A 21,458-nucleotide genomic window follows, 5' to 3' on the forward strand; every position below is an offset into this window, starting at 1 on the left:
ATGCAGGGGACAGCTGTGAGGGCGAGGCTGCCGGAGCGGAGCTGGCGGGTGGGGGTGTAGAAGCTGAGTCTGATGTTCAGGTAGGCTGGTCCGGCGTTGTGGAGTGCCTTGTGTGCGTGGGTGAGGAGCTGGAAGGTGATCCTCTTGTCGATGGGGAGCCAGTGCAGGTCTCTCAGGAGGGGGGTGATGTGGCTCTGGCGTTGACGATCAGTCATGCGGAGGCGTTTTGGAAGCGTTGTAGCCGCTGTTGGTGTTTGGCTGGGAGTCCTGCGTGGAGTGCGTTGCCGTAGTCCAGTCTGCTGCTGACGAGGGCCTGTGTCACTGTTCTACTTGTTTCGGTCGGGATCCACCTGTAGATCCGGAGTAGGGTGTTGTAGCAGGAGGAGGAGATGGCGTTGACCTGCTTGGACATGGAGAGGGAGGATGCGAGGATCAATCCTAGGTTGCGTGCATGGTCGGTGGGTGTCGGTGCTGTCCCCAGAGCGGTCAGCCACCAGGAGTCGTCCCAGCGTGAGGGTGTGGGTCCGAGAATGAGGACCTCCATCTTATCCGAGTTCAGTTTCAGACGGCTGCTCCTCATCCAGTTGGCGATGGCCTTCATACCCTCGTGGATGTTTGTTTTGGCAGTGTGAGGGTCCATGGTGAGGGAGAGGATGAGCTGGGTGTCGTCGGTGTAGGAGATGATGTTGAGTTTGTGGTGGCGGGCCACTTGTGTGAGGGGGGCCATGTGGATGTTGAACAGCGTCGGGCTGAGGGATGATCACACACCCCTTACACAAGCACACACCCCCGGGGCAGCCAATGGAGTTACCCACTCTCACAATGGACATGTGACACAACAAGATCAAGCCACAGCCAAAGAAACATCCAAGTCCAAATTTGAAATGTCAAACACTCTGGAGAACATTTCAATCAGTCCCCTGCAACATACCCATCCACAAGTGAACATTGATGTGAATGCTAGGCACATACAACTACCTGGAAGAACTGTGGCAACTAGAATATGTATGAAACATGGATGTCGCATTAAACAGCATTAACATTGTCTCTCTCTCACACACAGGGCAACGTCATGGGTCTCCCCCCAACAATGGGGGAGAAATATCACAGTCCCAGGCTCGGGAGGAACCTGATCCCACCGGCAGCGACACCTCACAACAATCCGCGGATGACCCCAAACCACCTGGCCCCTCTGGTGTCAAAGCCCCTGCAGCACCTGCTTCAGGTACATCTGTGCCAACCACCACCCCCAATCCTGCCACATCCCAGGAGACACCCAGGAGCCCTGCCCACACTGAACAACTGAGCCAGTCTGACCTGGAGGGACATGGTTCGCCGGGCACCCAGGAAGAGGCAGACAACCCCGCAACTGCCATCCCTCAGGGGTCCCGTACACCCGATGTGCCCACAACGGCAGGCCAGGCTCGTGTGGGCAGGGGTGGTGGGAGTGGAGGCAGGCGGAGGCAATAACCTGACCAGCCAGCTGAAGGGACCGGTATGTCACACGTACGCAACCTCATGGAGACATACCGGCGTGACACCAGGGCCATCAGTCAGGTAGTGGCGACCCTCACAGACATTAAGAATCAGCAGGCCGAGCAACACGCCAGTCAACAACAACACCAAGGACGGATGGAGGCAAGACTGGCTGAGCTCCTGGCGGTGCAAACAGACATAAGCCGTTCACTCCGTCGGATCGCCGACAACATGGGCAACCCTCCCTGTGCCACCAGGCGAAGACCAACACCAGCCACAGGGAGGGAGGAGGAGGAGGAGGATTCGCCCGATGGAGCGTCCCAAGCATCGTCAAGGCCTGCGTCTGAGGGTCCCCGGAGGAAGGTGGGTCGTCCACGGAAAAGACCGTGAGAGGCAGCGGACCAGCCACATCTCCCAGGTCACCTGGCCTGGCACCTGGCCTTCATGCGCAACAGCATCACCTCCTTCACTGACATTCTCTGCCACATGGACTTTCTGGTCACAGTCTGACCAATGATGACCAACACTGTGGTCTGGACTCTGATGACTTCAAATGCCAAGGATCCCATCTCCCCCTGTGAACTTTGGATTCTATGCACCCGGTATAGCACCTTATTTATTTCTAACACAACACACACCCCACCGAGAATAAAACTAATTTGTTATAATTAGATGTTGCAGTCATTTTGAATTAGTCCACAACATACGTGTGGGTAAATGTCAAACTATGCCTGAGTGTTGAACTAACTCCAGCCATCCATACCCTGGGATCTGAGTCCGGTACAGGACACACATGGGTCACAATGTATCATCCGATACAGACTGGGAGCCCAATACTCACCCGTGATGGCCTCAAGCTGCTGAGGGGGGGCTTGCAATACTGTGCGGACAGACCAATCAGGAAGAGGATGATGAAGGCCTAGAGGTCATGGCTCATGTGGAGGTTCCCGGGGAGGGAGTCCCAGGTATGTTTGGCCAGGTGGGAGAACCATCTCCTTCATGCTGGAGTTGGTGGATGTGAAGAATGGTGGCCAGGGCAAGTTTGGATGCATAGAGTTGGCCCAACGGGGTCTTGGATGACAGACGTACAAGGTTGATTTTGGGTTCTGGGGTTGTTGACTGCCTCCTGAGTGTGTGTGAGGAGTCTGAAGGTCATCCTGCAGCACACAGTGATCCCTTGTAGCTATCTCAGGTGGACGTTGATGTGGCTGGTGCACGGGACCACGGGAGCTGGCTGTCAATGGCATACGAGATGATGATGAGGTTGTGTGCGCATGTGATGGTGGAGAGGGGGGTCATGGACACATTGAAGATTGACACGCTGAGAGATGAGCCCTTGGCCATGTTCCAGATGAGGCCTGTTAGACCTGGCACCTTGGCGTGAGTCTCCCTTCCACTTTTTGTCACTGTGCCTCATGTGTTTTGCTGGTGTTAGCTGCTCAGAGCACTGTGCCACTGCCAACCAGTGCCACAGTGCAAGTGCTCCCTATTTAAAATGTATATGTTGGTTGGATTCCATGATTGGCTTATTTGATTTACTATCAGACCCCAGTAAAGTGCACCAGGAGTGCCCAGGGCTTGTAAATACAAATGCTGCTGGTGGGCTTGCAGTACTGGTTGTGCCACCCACAGAAGCGGCCTAGTAAAATGTGTCTAAGGTCTGCCATTGCAGAACCTGCGTGCAGTCTGGTACTGTCATGCTGACTGGGCAAGTGCACCCTCTTCCCAGTGCCTAAACCTTCCCTTAACTTCATATTAGTCACCCCTATGGTAGGCCCAAGGGCAGGGTGCATTGTAAGCATAAGGTAGGACAAGCCCTGATGTGCTTAAAAAGATCTCCATGGGCTTGGAATAGAGCTTGCCTCCTGCTGAAGTCTCAGGAACAACAGAATTCACCCCCCAGCTCCCCAAAGTTCTTTGGAAGTGCCTGCTGCTGTTGTTGGGCCTTCTGAGGGACTGCGTGTCGCAAGGAGCTGGAAGCGCGACTCAAGAAGGAGAAGCGGGCCACCGTCGGAACTGCTGTCGTCGCATCACGTAAAGGGTGTCACCGCTGCAGCATCGCATCGAGCGGAAGCGTCTCGAATCATCCAAGAAGTGTCTCGCAACACCGAAGAAGCGTGTCGCCATCGCAGCCATCGTAGCTGTCGCATTGCACCGCATCAAGAAAAGCACCTCGCATCCACGGAGAAGCGTGCCACCGTCGGAGCTGCTGTCGTCGCATCGTGTAAAGGGGTGTCGCCGCTGCAACATCGCATCGAGCGGAAGCGTCTCGCAAACGTCGGAGAAGAGTGCCGCTGACAAGGCCGCTGTCGTCGCATCGCGTAAAGGTTGACACCGCTGCAGCTGACGCATCGAGTCGAATCTTCTCGCAACATCGGAGAAGCGTAACGCATCTGGAAGATCTTCACGTCTTTATTTCTTTGCACCAAAAACGTCATCGCATCAACACCGTTGCAACACTTTCGTTGCCCTGCGTGTCGCATCTAAAAGGTACATTGACTTAAAGTGTCGCATTTAAGAACTTAAGAGAACTAAGCAAACTTCTACCATCTAAAGTAACAGTATTGTGTATTTTTGTCGTTTAATGGTCTTGTGGTAACTCTATATAAAGGATCCTTATTTTTAATATAAAACCTGTGTGGGGACCATTTGTAGTGTTGTCACTTGGTTACCGTATGTGTTCACAAATGCTTAACCTATAACGCTCTGAGATAAGCCTTGTCTGCTCGCGCCAAGCTACCTAGAGGGTGAGCAGGGGTTATTTTAGGAGTGTAACCCCTTACCAGTGACGGCCCGTGTAGGGCGTTTTACCGGGGCGGTGACGTGGCGCAGAGGAGGGGCAGGGTGGGGGCTTGCAAAATGCGGCAAACGGACGATTTCAGGTAAGTTACGAAAAAAAATTATAAAACGAATTTCGTTGCGCGCGCTGCTTCGCTGCAGAAAAAGCAGAATAGACTTTGTTCACAACAATGGCAACACAAAATGGCGGCGGAGCACAAAATGGTGGGTCGATTCGATCGCGATCGGAAATCGAAGTTCCTCAGACCCTCCTTTTGCCAAAACTCAGGCAAGATAGACTCATGTTAATCTGAGTCAATATCGATAGCCATGAGGTCATCGAGCTGTTGCTGTAACATCATTCTTATGTTTTCTGTTACTTGTGGTTTGGGTTTAGGGATGCACATAGTAGCACATAGGTCACAGATGGCGGGACCACAGTGTATATAAAGGCAACAAGAAAAGATAATGGTCAGAATTATTCCAAGGAATGTCAATACTTTCCAACCCCATTTGGACAGTAGTCCCCAAAACCACTCCGTAAAGGACCAATCTCCTTCGTCTTGGTGAATAGACTCAGAGATTATGTGCAACTTGGAGATAGCTTGGTATACTGTCGGAGCGTCATTAGGTATGAAAATACAGCAACTTGACCCGATCAATTTGCACACTCCACCACGATCTGCAAGAACAAAATCTAAGGCAACTCGATTTTGTAATGTCATAAGACGGTCCGCCTGTAGTTCTGCTGTGAAGTTACTTAAGGCTCCTACAGTGATGTCTATTGTGGTCTCTACGACACGAACCAGTTGCCTTATATTTCTGCTGTTAGCCATTGGACCCCAGAAGGGAAGAAATTCTTTGAGGAAATCTTCTCCCTCTTGTCCTGCTGTGTCCTTCGAATCAATAATCCCTCTGCCGTATCTGTTTCGATGATGATTTGCGGAAGCGGTGTAAGTAGGAGGAAGAAGGAAAGCTATATAGCAAGTACCAGAGAAACCCGTTGGCAACCACGTATAAGCTCTATTGTAACAAATGAAATATGTGCCTTGAGACGGCACTAGAGGAGGCGAGTTTTGAGAGGAGTAAACGTATGTGTGGGATCAGTTATTTCTTTGTGTGGTGTCAGAAGAGCGATCGTTAATTTGTAGGCAGAAATTTCCCTGATGAGGAATCGTCCAAATCGGTGGAGATTTTCTTTGCTTGACCTTATCAATAAGGCTAGTGATGTAATGGGTGACGTTCCAGTTTGTATACGCTTTTCTTTCATCAACGGAAATCTTACTATTTTCCATGATTTTAGCCATAGCTACCATTCCCTTAATTAATGAGCTACGACTAAAATCCAGACCGCCAATATATGAACTAATGGATCGTTTAAATTTGCTTTGGTAGGTATTGGAGAAAATGACAAAATAAGCCCAAGCAGAACCCTCATAGGAAAACGGGAGAACTAAATATGGCATTCCTTTCTCTGTGGTATGTGGCATAAGTCCACACACCCAACAGTCAGTCGTATTGACCACTAACTGGTGCTGATGTAACAGCTGGACGAAAGAATTGTTATAATATTCAGTTCTTCTAATGAGTTCATGTTGGGGAAGGGTATGAAAGAGATGTGGAGAGACAGTTGAAGAAGACGGAGAGGAAGAAGGAGAGACAACTTTGTGCTGCAGAGCATAAATAATCCAACCTATAAACGTCAAAGCAATACACAATAATATAATAATACATAAGGTTATATTGAAACGACTGTACATTAATTTACAGGATTCTTGCTTCATTTCATCCTTTCTCTCTCTTTTGCTTTGTGTAGTTTCCATCTTGCTAATGGATGCTCACGGCAATCTTCCTCGATCACTCAATCACGATTGTCTGCCGTCCTATGACACTGCAAGTCCTGCAGGCCTATTGCCACTACTCAGGTCGCAATTTAGACTCCTACCATGACCCTGCAACCGGGACAGAATACTACACAAGAGAGAAATCTTAAGAGTTCTTTGTTCTAGGTCTTAGATTGTAGTGTTACTTCCCAGGAGTGTTTTGATCTTGAAACAATGTTCGTGGATTAGTCGTATCCAAGCGACGATGTGATGGTATTGCTTCCTGCAGAATGTCGTCGTCCTCTTTCTCAGACAGTGTCCCACTCAGGCGTGCATCACTAAAGGGCACGAATTGTGGAACCTTTTCACTTTCAAAGTCACCAATGCCCCTGCGCACCCATTGATCATAAGGTAAAGGCAAAGGCACTTTCTTACAATGCACGCCGTGAATCCAATTTTTCTTTCCTTCGACCTTAACTGCTGTTCTCGTGGTGAGCAAAACCATCCGGGGCTCTCTCCACCTGGGTTCCAAATTTCTCATCCTTTGGAAATTCTTGGTGCAGACCCAGTCACCTGGTCGGATGGAATGACCTGGGTCTGTGGAGGCCTCCGGCAGAGCACTCTGAACCTGTTGATGGAGAACACGCAATTTAGTCGTAAGATCATGCAGGTAGTCAATCAACATTGGATATGGCAAGTCTGAGTATTTCTTAGGGCGAGGGACTCCCCATACATTAGCAGGGCGTCCAAAAACCACTTCGTAAGGGCTAAGTCCCAAACGAGAGTGTACTGCAGTTCTGGTGGACAGCAGAGCTAATGGCAAAGCATCGGGCCAATTGAGTCCTGTACTAGCCTGAACCTTCGCTAGTTTTAACTTCAAGGTTCCGTTGTAGCACTCTACTAAACCCGCTGACTGTGGATGATTTGCCGCATGGAACTTTTGCTTGATACCAAGACCTGCACAAACTTTTTGCATGACTTGGCCAACAAATTCGCTCCCATTGTCACTCCAGACAATGCGCGGCAAACCAAACCTGGGGAAGAACTCATTTAATAGAACTTTAGCTGTTGATAAGGCTGTGTTGTCTTTTAAAGGGTATGCTTCTATCCATCTTGAAAAGGCACATACTACCACCAGAACGTATTTAAGGTTGTTGCATCGTTCCATATGAATATAATCGATTTGCAACACCTCAAATGGATATGTCGGAGGAGCAAAGTGACCCGCTGGGGTTGGGGTTCCCTGTTCCGGATTGTACATTAAACAAATAATACAATGTTTCACTACATTATCTGCGCATTTTGGGATTTGTTCGTTTTTCCACACTGGAGCCAGAAGTTTGCATATACCTTTTGCACTTAAGTGGGCTGGACCATGTGCCATAGTAACCACTGGGAGTACATAGGCATCTGGTAACAGCCAACGTTGGTGTTCAGATAATTCCACCCAACAACCCATCTCATCCAACATTCCTGTACTTTCTCTCCACTTGCTCAACTCTTTCTCTGAAGCCTCTTTCTGAATTGCTCTTACACTTTCCACTGTATCCTCATACATTCCTCTCTCTCTAACCCATTTTGCAGGACCCGCCACATACATTCACTTGTTGCATCTCTCGCTGTCTTTTTCGCTATTTCGTCTGCAAATGCATTTCCTTGGCCAACATCATCTGTGATCTTTTATGTGCACTACACTTCACAATCGCTATTTGGGTGGGTAAGACAAGTGATTCAAGGAGATCAGTCACTAACTGACCATGTTGTATTTTGGTGCCATGTGAAGTGAGGAATCCCCTTTCCTTCCAAAGACGCCCAAAATTAAACGCTACACCAAAGGCATACTGACTGTAGGTGTACACGTTCACTTTCTTTCCTTTTGATAGTACACATGCTCTTGTTAATGCTATCAATTCTGCTGCTTGAGCCGAATTGTGTCTAATACGTGCTGTTTCCACAATTGTATGCAAAGTAGTTACAGCATAGGCTGAAACTGTATCTCCATTAGGCATTTTAAAACAAGAACCGTCTACCCATAGAGTTCCATCCGGATTCTCTAGCGGTGTGTCTTTCAAATCAATTCTTCCTTTTGTCTCTTCCTCAGTACGGAAGAAACAATCATGTTGCTCTTCAACACTTTCCTCATCTGGAAGGGGCAACAGAGTAGCCGGATTTAGGGTATTACATCGTTTGATGTGTACATGACTAGCCAAAAGCTCGTAAGATGTTGCGTTTTCGTTCTGTTTAACAAAGTATCCACTGCATTTGGTACCATAACAATGAGAGTGTTATCCAACACTATTCCAGCAGACTGTCGAATAGAAATTACTGCTGCTGCTGTCGCTTTGAGACAATTGGGCAATGCTTTAGCTACAGGATCTAACGTAGCCATAGGCACATGGCCGCTGTTTGTCTACAAATTGTTGTGTTAAAACTGATAACGCACAACCTTCTCTCTCGTGAACATAGAGCGTAAAAGGCTTTCTGTAATCAGGAATACCCAATACAGGGGCAGAACACAGAGCAGTACATAAGTCAGTAAAACTCTTTTGGCACTCATCAGTCCAAGGAAGGGGCTGAGGCGTATCTTTCAAAGTGAGTGCCAACAAAGGCTTGGCCATTAGAGAGAAGTTAGGGATCCACTGCCTACAGTAAGAGGTAATACCTAGAAAGGCACGTACTTCCCTTTGTGTGGATGGCACAGACATTTGCGTAATCGCCTGAATTCGTTCTGGGGTTAATCGCCGTCCCTCCTTTGATAGGAGATGACCCAAATAGGTAACCTCTCGACAGACATATTGTAATTTGGAAGGTGAAACCTTATGATTCAGATTAAACAAATGGAGTAACAATGCAACAGTGACATTTTTGCAAATTTCTTCTGAATCTGCAGCGACTAATAAGTCATCCATATATTGGATAAGAGCTGCACCAGACGGCAAATGAAAAGTATCAAGATGACATTTTAAAGCTTGGCTGTAAATAGAGGGACTTTCACAATAGCCCTGAGATGCGCGCTTAAACCAGAATCTTCGGCCTCCAAAAGAGAAACCGAAAATTTCCCTACTCTCTTCTGCAATGGGAATACTAAAGAAGGCATTCTTTAGATCAATAAAATATCGATTCCAAAATATCGACTGCCCAGAATATCGAAGTTAAAATATAGAGTGGACAGAATATCGACTCTACAAAATATAGATAGGTCAGAATATCGAAATTGGGGTACAAAATATCGATTACCAAAATATAGACCTTAAAAATATTGAATACCATAATATCGAATTTTAAAATATAGATTACCATAATATCGAATTTTTTTTTTGTGTTATGTATGGTAGTATATGTGTTAAAATGATGTATTATTGTTGTAATGTATGTTTAATTTATTTAAACAATTGAATGTTATGTAATTTAATTATTGCGTAATTTAATTCCGGAGCGGGTTGTGGGTTTATAGGGGAATAGGGTGGGAAGTAATTTAATTATGGTTAATTAAATGTTAATTATATTTATATGTTTTGATAATTAATTAATTGATAGTTAATTATTAATTGGTAATTTATTTTTATTAATTGTTAATTAATTTATATTAATTGATTAATTGATAATTATGTTAATTGTATTTGTTATTAATAGGAGCGGGTTGTGGGTTTGTAGGGGAATTGGGTGGGAAGTAAATTAATTGTAATAAAGTAAATAATTAATTTGTTATTTATGTGTATTGATAATTAATTGATAATTAATTAACAATTGGTAATACATTTGTATTAATGGGTAAATAATTTGTATGAATTGCTAAATAATTTTTATTATTTGCAAAAATATTTTTATTAATTGATTAATTGATAATAATGTGAATTGTATTTTTTATAAATGGGAGTGGGTTGTGGGTTTGTAGGGGAATTGGGTGGGAAGTAAATTAATTGTAATAAAGTAAATATTAATTTTTTTATTTATGTGTATTGATAATTGATAATTAATTTGTAATTGGTAATTAATGATTATTAATTGGTAATACATTTTTATCAATTGATAATTAATATTTTAAAATGGTAATTAATTGTTATTAATTGGTAATTATTTTTAATTAACTTTTTATCAGTATTGATAATTAATGTCATCTTATATTTAATTTAAATCATTACTTTCCCTACTTTTGCACTCTCTGGAGTGGGAATAGTAATTTTTACCTCTACGCTATCCAACGCTTTCCCTACTGTTGCACTGTTTGGAGTTGGAATAGTAATTTTTACCCCTACGCTATCCAACGTTTTCCCTACTGTTGCACTCACTAGAGTGGGAATAGTAATTTTTACCCCTACGCTATCCAACGCTTTCTCTACTGTTGCACTCTCTGGAGTGGGAATAGTCATTTTTACCCCTACGCTATCCAACCCTTTCCCTGCTGTTGCACTCTCTGCAGTGGGAATAGTAATTGTTACCCTCCCGCTATCCAACACTTTCCCTACTGTTGCACTCTCTGGAGTGGGAATAGTAATTGTTACCCTCCCACTATCCAACGCTTTCCCTACTGTTGCACTCACTGGAGTGGGAATAGTAATTTTTACCCCTGCGCTATCCAACGCTTTCCCTAGTGTTGCACTCTCTGGAGTGGGAATAGTAATTGTTACCCTCCCGCTATCCAACGCTTTCCCTACTGTTGCACTCTCTGGAGTGGGAATAGTAAGTTTTTACCTCTACGCTATCCAACGCTTTCCCTACTGTTGCACTGTTTGGAGTTGGAATAGTAATTTTTACCCCTACGCTATCCAATGTTTTCCCTACTGTTGCACTCACTGGAGTGGGAATAGTAATTTTTACCCCTACGCTATCCAACACTTTCCCTACTGTTGCACTCACTGGAGTGGGAATAGTAATTTTTACGCTCTCAGTATCCAACGCTTTCCCTACTGTTGCACTCACTGGAGTGGGAATAGTAATTTTTACCCCTGCGCTATCCAACGCTTTCCCTAGTGTTGCACTCTTTGGAGTGGGAATAGTAATTGTTACCCTCCCGCTATCCAACGTTTTCCCTACTGTTGCACTCACTGGAGTGGGAATAGTAATTTTTACCCCTACGCTATCCAACGCTTTCCCTACTGTTGCACTCACTGGAGTGGGAATAGTAATTTTTACGCTCTCAGTATCCAACAAAATCTCGACTTTTTTAAATTACTTATATTATGTTTACATTTTAAGCTACGTTATATTATATTATGTATGTTTTATTTAATCGTTTTTAATATTTAATTAATTTTATATTATTTTTAATACATTTAAAAAAATCGATATTTTGGCTAACTATATTTTGACAGTCTATATTTTGGAATCGATATTTTAGTACTTACCTGTTTGTAGATAGGGAGTCGATATTCTGTCCCTCGATATTTTAGTGTCGATTTTTTGTGTAGTCGATATTTTGTCCCTCGATATTTAGTCACTGAACCATCTGGAACAACAGGAAATTGTGGTACAACAATTTTGTTTACCTCCCGCAGATCAATTACGAAACGATATACAGCTGGTTGAGAAGGATCAGTACGTTTAAGGACAGGAAGAATAGGACTATTGCATGTGTTACCTCTTGTTTCTTCAACCACACCCTTCTGAATCAAATCATGAATGATTTCCAAAAGCGCTTTTTGACCTTCAGTAGAAATTCCATACTGCGTAATGCGCGGCAATTCAACATTGGGCTTGAGGGTGACAACATAGGGTGGAATCTCAAGACAGCCTACATCATTCGGCCCGTGGCCCAAAGCATTGCTGGAAGAGAAAACAATTCAGGTGGAAACTGATCTTTGGACAAATACATTGGGGAAATCAATTTCTGTCCTAAAGTAAGATCTACACCAGAAGGAGAACAATATATCGTAGCATGCATTCTTTTCAATAGGTCTAGACCCAACAGATTTTCACCACAACCATTCGTTAACAGAAGTGGAGCTTCCAAATCGTAAGGACCAATTGAAATAGGCAAAGGGCAAGAAACTGAATTGCGAACAGGGGCGCCAGAAAATCCTACAGAAACATTTGTTAAGCCAGACAAAGGTGCCCCAGGGAGTTTCGAATGAATGATAGAGCTTCTCATCGCCCCAGTATCTAGAAGAAATGGCTCTAAAACACCCATTGTAGTGACGTTAACATAAGGTCCATTCTGATCTACTGGAACCGACACAACTCCTTTACTTTGTCCATGGCTGTCCTAGTTGGCATGAAGACTTTCATTTCCGTTTTCAATATAATGGTCTTCATTGTAATACTGAGTAGACCTGACATTCTGCTGATCGAAGTAGATCATGGAATTGGGAGAAGGAAGGGCACTTTGTTCTTGAGTCAACACACCCCGACCTCTACCTCTGTTTGCTGACTGTAGGCCAGCACGACCTCGTGGAGCAGATAATGCTCCATTGCGCTGCAATAAAACTGGACAACTATTCTTAAAATGGCCTTCTTCTCTACAATAGGCACATTGATTAGGTCCTAACAAAGGTCGCGGAGTGTATGGCTCAGGCTTTTGATACAACCTCTGAAACTGCGGAGGCTGTTGAGACTGAGGCTGGACATAACGAGGAGGATAAGCTTGTTGCAAGAGAACCTTCGTTTTTAATTCTTTCGTCTTTTTCTCTTGCTTTTCTTTTTCTTCTTTATCTCTATTTTCGTAATATTGTGCAGTAGCCAATATCTGGGCAGAAGAAGAAACAGCCCATGAACTTTCAGAATCTTTCAATTTATGTGACAGCTCGGGAAGCAAATTGAATACGAATGTGTCCACAAATAATCACTGTCCACCCTCTGTAGCCATGTCTTGACCACTGTGATCAATAAATGTTTCCTCGAAACGAGTAAAGAAATCAGAGACACTTTCATCTTTCTTTTGTTTGCATGCTGCTAGTTTATCCCAATTAACTCTCAATGCAGGCATCATAGTTTTCATTAATGTAATAATCCTACCAGGGAGTTCCGAAATCAAAGCATCAGGCTTTGCACCACCCACTTGGTCTCTATCAGTGGTAGTTATAACATCCCAAGTAGCACCTAGTTCCTGCGCGTGATCCTCTCTACGAATCTTAGCCCATATTGTCTGTGGAACTACATTTCCCATTAGCATATCAATATCAGCTAGGTTCATGATGCAGGCGTCAACTGTCTGTGATAATTCTTTGTAATAACCCGCAGGGTTTTTACAAGGATCCGGTAGAGTCTGTTTAAGGGCCAAAACTTCAGATCTCTTCCAGGGGACATGTACCCATATACGTTGAAAATGAGTGGGAATAAGTGGATTAGCACCTGCTGCTGCAACCTCTTCTTTCCATACTGGAGGAACCTCTCTCATGGGATAATTTTTCAGTGTTAGTTTAACTGACAGATCAGAATCAAGGAAAGCCTGAGAGAACAATAAGGATCTATAAGAAATAAGTGTCCTTACAGCTTTCTCAACCTTAGAACCCACAACAAGTCCTTTATCAAAATCAGTCTGAACATCTAACAGATCTTGTGGGAATGGACTCGAATTCACATCTTCCCATTCTTTAATGAGAGTATCGCACATTGCATTAAAAACATATCTTTGTGTAGGCGCATTCCATTGCGAGAAAGTAGGCCTGATATCAAGCACACTGTATTGTGGACCCTTTTTGATCCATTTACGTGCAAGAGAGTCTAATCTTTCTCGTTCTTCAAAATCTGGGAACTGACTACGAGACTGTCTTCGAGCAAAAGCCGGAGACATATTTAAAGCTTTGAAGAAAGGAGATAAAATACCAGTGACAGTGTCTGTGAGACACTTACGCACAGACGGAGAATTAGACATAAGAATTGGAGACAAAGTATTAGGAGAACTGACAGGAGGAGAACCGATTATTGCAGGAGGAGCAGAAGGCAAAGGAGATCCAAGATCAGGAGATGAGGGCAAAGAAGTCGAAGTTAATGGTAAAACCGGCAAGGGCGGTAATACTGGAGGAGGCAAATGCGGAAGAGCCGGAACAGGCGGAGGTACCGCTGGTGGGTGAACAGGCTGTAACATTTGGGGTGCATTGGCACTTTGTGCATAGGGCGGAGGCAACCTCAATAAATGGGACATTAGGGGATCTTCTTCTATTACTTTCTTATTATCGGAAGGGGAAACAGGCAACACCGGATAGCATTTATCTATCGCCATGCGATGCTGTCTTTCTGAAATTTCAGTCACATTATCAATTTCATCGTCTTTAAACTGTTGGGCAGCCTGTATAATTGTCATACCCTGTGCTTTCCTATCTCGTTTTGCTTGCTTAATTTCTTTCTGTTTGGCTTCCTTACGCCAAAGGCGGAAAGAGTCAAACATTGCCGGCCGGGCTTTTCTTTTGAATAAGACTGCTTCTAAATTGTCTAACACATCAGAGTCGAAACTACCATTTTCTGGCCATTTTAGAACACCATCTTTCTTCGTTAGAAGATCAGATTTTATTAGCTGCAGCTAGTACAGTTATCCCAGAAGTACACAAGGTAGGTTCTCAGGAGACTGCCACTTCACTCTGTGGCGCACAAACTTATATACTATATAGGTAACATATGCATTAACCAAATACACTCCCAGAACATACAAGAAAGAGCCAATAAGGAAAGTTGGAAAACATGACAGAACCAATAGGAGCGATTGGAAAACAAAAGTGTCAGATGACTCGAAGAAACCTCTCCTCCAACTATGTTTGTCACCCCTCCCTCAATCTAATTTATTAACGGATTCGTAATTAACTTGCAGGTGGCGAGATACGTTTGTGTGTATTGGAGGACAGTTGTGAAACGAGAGAATGCTAGCAGAAGACAGTGAAGGCCAGACGATAAGATAAAGTCAGAAAAGAATAGTGTGAACCAACAGATAGTTGAGATGGGGATTAGAAAACCAGACGGGATTAGTGTACTCGGCCAGTCCTAACACCAGCTTTGTAAATAGAGGCAGAAAGGCTGTTTTTTAACACAAAGCTGCAGAAAAAGCAGAATAGACTTTGTTCGCCGTGCTGCCTGAGTGATGGCAACACAAAATGGTGGCGGAGCACAAAATGGCGGGTCGATTCGATCGCGATCGGAAATCGAAGTTCCTCAGATGCCGTAAGCGCAAAAGATACCGCAACACACAGGCCAAACAGAGTATACCCACCAACAAGACATGCTCGTTCGTTGTGCAGCTGCAGCATCATTTGTGGTACCCTGCTACGCCTCATGATGTAGGCATTGTGTGCTGACCCTGGAAACCGTGCACAGACATGGGAAATCAGCATGTTAGCAAGACACACCACAAGGGCATTAATAGAGTGGTAATGTTTACGGTTGCGATAGGCTACCTCCTGTGCCTGTGGTGGTACCAAAGCTACATGTGTCCCATCAATGGACCCAATGACATGGGGCATCCTTCCGAGGGCATAGAAATCACCCTTGACACCTGTCAACTCCTCAGGAGTAGGGAAATGGATGAATTCATCAAGGTGCACCAACATGGCTGCCAAAACATCACGCAGGACACGGCTGAACATTGTCTGGGACATGCCACCAACATCAGCTTTGGTGAATTGAAACGTACCGGTGGCAAAAAAATGTAAGGCTGCCATCACCTTCATCTTGGGGGTCAGCGCAGTGGGATACCTGTGTCGCGGTTGGAGGTGTGGTTCCAGCTTGGCGGTCAAGTCCCCAATCAACTGTGGTGTGAATCTGTACTTTCGGATGCAGTCACGTTCCCTCATGGCACCCAAGTCTGGCATTGGTCGGGGGACAGGCGGTGCCCTGCAGAAAATTGAATTGAATACCGAAGATTTTGAGCATGACATCATCAATGTCAATGAACAGAGCACATGCTAAACTGCTACTACACATCAGATGAAAACAGAGTCTGGTCTGTGCGATACATCCAGGACACGTATGCCAGCTTGGTGAGACTCCTACAAAAACCTAGATACATCCCTTGATTGGCAAATCGACATGACATGCCCTGAAACGAGCTAGGGGCCAGTCTGAGTGAACAGCCAGAGACATCACAGGAGTGACATACATCTACATAGCTGCATTTAAAGGATGACATCTCATACAGACAGCCAACGGCAAGCTCGACGCACAGGTCACATGGAATGTCAAATGTACAGATCCAACACATTGCAATGAAGGGGTACACGTGAAAACAGAAACCACAGGCATTGATGCGACGCAGATATGTCCTCATGTGAAAATGTCATGTCCAATGCATACAGACCATGCTTACGTGGGAATCCACATCTGGCATGGTGTGCGTAGATGTGTGCCATGCCCATCTCCACACAGACACATGTTGGATGCAGCAACAGCAGATGTAGTTGACAGAACACTAACAGCAAGCACATGGGAACACGACACACACATGACATAGTCACATCGGGGCACGCTGATCGTGAAATGTCAGTTGGTAGTGTCCCTGTCCATGGCATTAGGGGACAGTTGCGGGTGGTGGTGACTGTGCCATGCCAGTGATGCTGTGCGTGACAGGTGTGGAGTACAGGCACACATGTGCAAAGTGTGAAGGGGAAGTGTGCCACACAGTGCCCCATCACACATGACATGTGTACACAGGTCATCACTCATCAATTGTGCAACTACATGAGGAGACATGTGCAATTTCACTGCCTGACACACCTAGGCCATGCACACGAACGTCTGCAATGACAATGACTTGATGTACAGCCTTGTGCGAGTCTGATACCTCCATTCCTTTCGTGTGCGCATCCTATCACCAGTGTAAGCGTGTGAAACGCACCGTACACACGCTCTGAGAGCTTGTGTACGGTCCGTATCACTATAGGAGTAGTGCCTTAGGAGTACGTGTGTGTGTACGCTCCGTACACACACACGCACCGTACTTGTGTTTTTGACTCAAAAAATACATAGTGGAGAAGTATTGGGCCCAAAATGCATGCAGGTTGTCATGGTTACCAAAATTTCTGTTGCAATGTGCACATCATGTGGGATGGAAAAGTCAGTTGGGCCAAAAATTACAATGTTGCAAAGTGGTGTTTGCCTTGCTATGATGCTCAAATTTCGAACCATGCAAAATCCTGTCATTGGTGTATATTTAAAGGGATTGGAGGAAACGTAGGATGCAAATGAGTCTGACCAATCACTCTGTACTCCTGTAAATGAAAGCACCCGGCAAGACAGATATAAGTGAGTCTGAACCCATGAGAGGGCACTTGCCTGCACAACTTTCCTGTCGACCACTGCTGCTGTGTGTGTTTGCTCTGGCACCATGTCAAGGACTGTGGAGAGGGCACAGCCATTCACCCTGGAGGAGAATGAGGCCCTGCTGGATGTGCTCCTCCCACAGTACCCCAGCCTGTATGGGAGACCAGGGCAACAGGTGAGTGCTGACTCCATTACCTTTGACTGTGCACCTTTTTTGTGACTGTCACTTCTGCCATTGTGTGCAGGTGTGACAGACATGCAATGTTGTTTACAGTGGGTCCCAGGGGGGGATAGGCTTATGTCTCTCATGCTGAGCATGATGTAGTTCAGGTGTGCACTCCTCACTTGCATTGTGCTTACTGTGACATTCACTGCATAGTGCATGACACATTCAGCCTGGCAAATCCTTTGTTCCCTATTTTGTCTATTGTCCTGAGGTGATTCAGTGGTCCCCCCGGTGTGACAGGTGACTGTACCCACAGATGTGTGTGAGTTGAGTGGAGCTGTGGTGAGAGTGTCTAAGTGATGTGTACGCCCCATGGACATTGATGTGTGTGAATGTTCCTTGTCATGTGGGTGAGTGTGTATGTGAAGTGTTGCACCATAGCTTTATGGAGGCGGCAACAGCTTTAACCATCTGATGTGAGAAGTAAGCCGTGCTGTGTGTCTGACTTGATGAGGTAGCCCGACACCTGGGACACCCCACAGGCAAGTGGCACATGTGCAGAGTGATGTATGTATCCGCTGTTGCCAATGGCAGGTGATTGTTCTGTGCCTGTGTGTGTCTGTGTACTCTGCTGAGGTTGCGTCAGTGGCCTAGGGCACATAACTGCTTAAAGGTGCTGTCCATCAGCCTGGTGTTGCCTGTGATGCACAGTGTGTGCCATGATCAGGGAGTGTGTGGCACCCCTCCTGCCACCTGTGTACTTTCAATGGCATGTAGTGCATTGGGGATTCCACAGAGGCCAATGGACATATGAGAAATAATAAATTCATTGGCAGCATCTGATGCCCTGTCCAACATGTCAAAGATGTTCAAATGTGTGTCTCTGTGACATGGAGCATGTGTAGTGATGTTGTCTCACTTTGTCATCCTCACAGGTAACTGCCTACGAGAAGGGGGTCATCTGGAAGAGGATCGTCAGGGCCGCGAGGACCGCGGGGGATCGCAGGCGGCGCCTGGCCCAAGTCCGGAAATGCTGGCAGGACATCCGGTGCTGGACCCGGCGGATCGCCCAGGTCAAGCTGAAACTATCACCTCCACGCAAACACGGCGGGTGCTGACGCATGACCCCCCCACATGCAGCGTGTCCTGGCGGTGGTCTTCCCTGACCTGGATAGGCGGTTCCAGGAGTTACAGCAGCAAGGAGGGGGTAGGTACATGTGTGTTTGTTGTGTTGTGTGTCACCAGCCTTTTGAAGTGCTCTGTCGCCTGGACACACTGCCAGGGTTCATATGTGCAGTGCATATTCTGTTCCCCAAAGTCAAACGGTGCTCTTATTCATCCCTTCCCCTCCTTGACATGTGTACCCTGGTCTGTGTGTAATCACTATTGCACATGGTCATCTGGGCTGCCAGTTAATCCAAGTGCACATTGCTTTATGCATCATGTGTGAGGGTGGTCTGTGACATGTGTTGGTATCTTGCCTGTGCCCTGTCCTCTTCACTCAGTTGGGGGTCCATATTGGTTTGCACTGATGATGAGTCTCACCATAGGAGTGTGAGGTTTCCATTGAACACACTTGCAGCATGCATGACCGATGTAGTGGCCTCAGACATGATGTGCATGAGTGGGAGATATGCATGGTGCCAGGACGGTTGCTCATGTTACAGTCAGATCATTCCAGGAACAAGGAGCAGTGTGCACACTACAGTCCCCTGAGACACCCTTGCCTCGTAATCAGGTGTGTCATCCAACACTGTGCCCATTCTCTGTGTGTTCAGCATTGGTTTGCCTCTGTGGCATTGTTCCCTGGCCTTATCATTATTTATCCAAAGTGTGCTACATGTGTTCACTGGACAGGGAGACCCCATTTGGCTTGTGCATACTCACACTGGGCAGTGCCTGTGTGGCTATTCACAACTATCTGTTGATGGTTGTTTGTCACATATATGTGTTGGCAGCCTCACGAGGTGATGTTGAGTAACTTTTGGGAAAATTTGAGCAAAGTTTAGAAAACACTGATTAAGAGGTGTCAGTTCTTGATCTGTCTCAATCACATTGTCTCAGGTATGGGGGGTTTGTGCGGGCGAGGCCTACATGGCCAAACCTTATGTCTCCTTGCCAGCTCTGACCTGTGTGCAATAATTGTCTTGACAGAGACTCAACGTGCAGTGACCCAGTCATGTTGTGCAGTGTTTAATGTTTGTGCATTGCAGCATGTGTCAATAGTTTAAATAATTGATTCCTGGTCATACATTTTTGGCACCAGTGTGTGTTCCAGATGCTACGTAGTTTTGTCTTTGTGTGCTGACATCTGTGTGGACATTCTGGCTTGCCATGAGGGTGTCTGCTCAGTGCAGGTGTGCCTTTTTACGACCCAATTGCAAGCCCCGCAGCTTTTGCATTGTCCTGTGTTTGAACATGTGTGCCACTCCACATGACAGGCAGTGGGTCAGATGTGTTGCCAACTGTGTCATCAGGGAACGGATGGCCATGTGACAACTGGCATAATTAAAGTTGTTAGTCAAAAGAGTCTTGTACCTTGGCACTCACTACACTTGTCAACATGTCTTCCAGTTTTCAATGCTTTAGTTTGATGTTTTTGTGTGAAGAACAATAATGTGCATGCATGACAGATGTCTCCCAAGGAAGTGCACAACAAACCACCTTTACACTTTCATGGAACACACTGGCACTTTTTAAAAGAAGCCACTGTTCTCATCAGACTGTTTAGCTGATTATACATATACTTGTTCACAGAGTGTTGTGGAATTTGGGTAAGTGCTTGGTTGTTGGTGATACCAACTTACGAGTGTCAAGTCATCAGGACCTCTGTGGGCCCATGTATATGTACTTTCTGAAACACCATTTCTTTTGGACAGTGGGTCCTGTGGATAAGGCTGCCAGCTTCTTCAATGACTGGGTAAATGTAGTTTGGTGTGCACCTCCTTTGGAGACATCTTTTATACAGGCACATGTGTGTTCTGTTCACAAGATGGAACATTACCACATTATTGACATGTCGATTGTGTGAAGTATTGTTATTCCCAAGGGACTAAAGTTTTTGGGGTTACTGTTTGAAATTACTTACAAGTCTCTGAGTGTGGCGACACCTTTAGTATTGAGGTGTGTTAGTTTGCCTTGGATGCACCACTCGTGTTTCTTTCAGCGTAAACAAGAGGTGGCATGACTTCATTGTATTGCTGTGCTCACCTGTTCCCAATCACTAGCTTCTCAGTATATTTCTCAGTCTAGTTTTGGGATGGTGTGTCCTATTTTTCCTTGTGTCCAAGTGTCATGGTGGGTCTACCAACTGGGGAGTACAGGGCTTACATATGTGCGGAGTAATCTAGCTGTTACTCATTAAGCATTGCCTGATATGCACTGTGACCTATTGTTTTGGTACTCATGTGTCAGATGTATACAGGTGACTGATGTTTTTCTGTATCTTCACCTTGCCCACAGCTTCATCAACGGTAACCGAGGGAGACACCAGCACGGACCTTGAGGAGGGACCCAGCACCAGTGGCACCAGTGCTGGCGACTCATCGGGAGCCAGTGGCACAGAGGGTGAGGGAAGTCAGTCAGAGGACCTGTCTGGTGGCGACATCAACTACGACGCAGATGGGTCCGAGGCTGACCTCATCGAGGGGGCGGAGGCTGCCACTACACCTTGCAGCAGCCCAACATCTGGTCCCGCCTCCTCCATTCCCATCACCGCCCTCCCAGTTGCTCCGGTCCCTTCTGTCCGTGCTGACCACCACCATGTCTCCTTCGGTCCAGGCACCGCACCCCCTGCCGCTGTCACCCTTGCTGCCCTCAGTGCTGAGTCTGTGGACATACAGCGGCAGTTGCAGGTTGGCCAGGCATCGATGCTGAATGTCCTCCATGGCCACACCAGACTGCTGACACAGATGGTGCCGTACATGGAGGGCATGTCATCAGCGATGTCTGAGCAACGCCGGTTTCTGCAGTCCATGGACTCTTCACTGACGGTAGCAGTGTCTCTCCTGCAGCGCTTCGTCCCCCCCCTTCCC

This window comes from Triturus cristatus, chromosome 1_2 (genome assembly GCF_964204655.1).
Source record: "Triturus cristatus chromosome 1_2, aTriCri1.1, whole genome shotgun sequence".
Classification (NCBI taxonomy): domain Eukaryota; kingdom Metazoa; phylum Chordata; class Amphibia; order Caudata; family Salamandridae; genus Triturus; species Triturus cristatus.